At 38.8% G+C, this 3,646-nt stretch overlaps 1 protein-coding gene across 3 annotated transcripts in view; it reads right to left on the bottom strand.

Annotated features, from left to right (window-relative positions):
- Positions 1-3,646, bottom strand: part of SNX30 (sorting nexin family member 30) — a 72,335-nt gene that overhangs the window by 33,380 nt on the left and 35,309 nt on the right. The window lies entirely within an intron of this gene.

Raw genomic sequence — 3,646 nt, 5'->3', positions numbered from 1 at the left:
AGAATTTGGTAAATGAAAAAATAAGTGTATTAGGGAAACCCCTGTGTCTATAAAATACCCTCTTTTCCAGAGCCCCCCCACCCTTTTTTTCATTTAGGTTTATGTTTAAAAGTTCTTAATGATAGAACTAACTTCCTTTACTCCTTACTTGAATTTCTCCATTGTATTTACTTTGAGCCAACACTGTGGGCAATTTAATACTACCTGGCCGCCAAGGGATCTTTGAGCTTTAACCTATTTCCGTAGCGGCTTCATTAAAAGGCCTTCCTCATCACTGCCCCACAGGGAAAGACAGTATCCACTAATGCACAATTTGGAAGTGTTTTGATTATGAAATATTAAAAGAACATTTACATTTTTAAAACGTTAAGTGACCCAGTAGACATTTGTCCAAAGAAGACAGACAAATGGCCAAAATGCACATGAAAAGATGCTCGACATTATTAGTCACTAGGGAAATACAAACCAAAATCACAGTGAGATGCCACTTCACTAGGATGATATCTCACTAGGATGACCAGAATGGAGATGGAGAACGACAGGAAAGGAAAAGAAACAGCAAGTGCTGATGAGGAGACGGAAAACTGGAACAAGCATTTAAGTCTGCAACCTCCTAAAATTCTGTAATATGTCTAAAAAGAAAATTTTTTCTTTTAAGTTATAAACCCTTAAGCGCATGCGTGCACACACACACACATACACAAATGTTGAAATAAGATACATGAACAGGAACTTAGCCCCCCAAAGTAGAATCCTAAGCACTTAAGTGTGGGGAAAGCCAAGAAGCAACCCAGATTTTATAACACAAGACATTTGAAATATTTAGGAATTGGCAATACCAGCACCCCTGGAAAAGAAGCACTTGGCTACCGACCATGAAAAAAAAAAAATCTATCTCTTAACCTTATATCTTCTCCACTCTCCTTCCCATCTCTTTCGACCCTTTTGAAAAGAATCATTTACCTTTACTTTCACTCTTTCCTCTTGATTTCTCCACCCCTAACCTTTCTTCACTGCAAAACGAAGCCATCTGTGGTACTGCCTTCAAGGCTGCATTTCTCTGCCCCATCCCTGCCTAATGCAGAAACCACTCTTCTCAAATCATCAAAACTTTCTAATTACCAAATCCAGTGACATTTTTATCTCATGAGTCCTGCTGCGCATACTCCCATCTGCTTATGCTGAACAAGAATTAGGGAAAAGGCCTAATGAACAAATAAGCAGTTAGGTGTGCCTCGTTTCACATAACAGACAACCTTCTGAAAAGAGTTATCCATTCTTCAGATTTAGTACCTTGAACGTGGTTTAATGAACCAAAGAAGCTTGCTAGTTAAAGGAACCTGGGAGTGAATCCTTCTGCAAACAGAATTTCCTTCTGTAATAAGCAATCTCATCGTCAGATGTCTGTGGCTTCATAAATTTGTTTCTTCCCATTTCAAGCTTCCTTAAAAGAATACACCTCTCTCTTCCTCACCCTTATAATTACCTACTGGGTTGCTTATGCATAGGAATCTGAAGTGAAAGTCACTCAGTTGTGTCCTACTCTTTGCGACCCCATGGACTATATAGGCCATGGAATTCTCTAGGCCAGAATGCTGGAATGGGTAGCCTTTCCCTTCTCCAGGGGATCTTCCCAACCCAGGGATTGAACCCAGGTCTCCCACATTGCAGCCGGTTTCTTTACCAGCTGTGCCACAAGGGAAGTCCAAGAATACTGGAGTGGGTAGCCTATTCCTTCTCCAGAGGATCTTCTGGACCCAGGAATTGAACCCAGGTCTCCTGCACTGCAGGCGGCTTCTTTACCAACTGAGCTATCAGGGAAGCCCATATATGAATGTGGATTGCTGGCCAAGTCGAGGGTAACTACACCCCGTAAATGAAATAATACAAGTGAAGAGCTCAACACTGCTCCCAGCACATGGTAGATGTCAAATGAATGCCAACTATTTGTATTAACTTGTAAATTCTGAGGACAGAAAGCAAAAAAGGAAGTGGACTAAACAGCAGCACCTCCATATATGTTTTAAGCCAAAGTATTAAAAAAAAATATCACCTGGGATAACATTTCAAATCCACTAGGATGGCCATAAAAGGCGGGAAAGAAAGGAAAATCACAAGTGTTGGCACACACATAGAGGAACGGGAATTCTCATACATTGCTGCAGGAATGTAAAATGGCACAGGCCCTGGCACAACAGTTTGGCAGTTTCTCAAAAACTTAAACTTAGAATTACCATAGGATCTAGCAATTCTATTCCTTGGTATATAGCCAAAATCACTGAAAGCAAGTTTTCACACAAAAGCTTGTATAGTAAATGTTCAAACAGCATTATTCATAATATTGGGGCTGGAGAAAAAGAAGGGATTGGATGTGATTACTTAATGGGTATGGGACTTCTTTTTGGGATGATGAAAATATTCTGAAATTAAATAGTGATGGTGATTGCAAAACACTGTGAATATAATAAAAGCCACTGAATTATACACTCTGGTGAATTTTATGTTATGTAAATTTTATCTTAATTTAAAAAAAATGGAAGGATGGAACCAGTTGTCAGAGAGGAGAGGAGATGCAATGCCACTGGCTTTGAAGATGGAGGAAGGGGCCTGAGCCAAGCAATGTAGGCAGCCTCCAGAAGATGGAAAACGGAAGAACAAGTTCCCCCTAGAAACTTGAGAAGGGATACAGCCCCGTGTACATTAATATACCAACTATTCTGCTAAGCCGCCTGCAGTGCAGGAGATCTGGGTTCAATTCCTGGGTCCAGAAGATCCGCTGGAGAAGGAACAGGCTATCCACTCCAGTATTCTTGATATTAATCCATGAAAACTGATTTTGCACTTTTGACTTCCAGAACTATTAGATTAAAAAATGTTGTTTAAGTCACTTTTTTGGGGAAAAAAAAAAAAATCACCTGGTGTGAGGATGAGGGAGTGGCTAGGGACAGAGATGAAACAAGACTGGTCATGAGTTGATATGTGCTAAAACTAGGTGATGAGTACATCGAGGGGTCACTGCACTGAAGCGACTCTGACATTTTCCATAATGAAGTTTTTAAAAAACTATATATGCATATATATATATGTTGGAACCTTCAAAAATCCTATTTCCAAAACGTTACAACAATCTATTAAATATATCAAGGTTTAATCTTAAAACATTTACATTTTAGAGCACTAAATACTCTGGGAAAGTACTTTCATATATACCATACTTTATGTTAGTTTATAAGAAAGTATTTAATAATCTATGAAATAAAAGTATAGTAGATTGTCACAGAAAAGCTACTGTTTCTGGGTAGGAAATCTGAACGAAGATTTCAACTGCTCAGTCTTTATGTGTCCGATGTCCTCTTCTCATTTTTCTAATTGCTTCTTCTATACAATTTGACAGATATTTACTGCATAGCCACTACGTGACAGAAAACTATTTTTCCTATTCATATCACACTAACAGAAAATATTGCTAACCAAAAATAAAACAAATAAAAGAGCATCAAGATTAAAAGGAAATCTTAACCATCTGAAACAACATAGATGGGCTTGGAGAGTATTATACTAAGCGAAACAAGTCACACAGAGAAAGGAAAATACTTATGATGCCACTTATATCCCCATGGTCACGGACATTGTGAGAGCTGGAGGC

This window comes from Bison bison, unplaced genomic scaffold (assembly GCF_000754665.1).
Source record: "Bison bison bison isolate TAMUID 2011002044 unplaced genomic scaffold, Bison_UMD1.0 scf7180017864183, whole genome shotgun sequence".
Classification (NCBI taxonomy): Eukaryota; Metazoa; Chordata; class Mammalia; order Artiodactyla; family Bovidae; genus Bison; species Bison bison.
The sequence above is the reverse complement of the archived record's forward strand: the minus strand, read 5'-3'. Positions and strand labels throughout refer to the sequence as shown.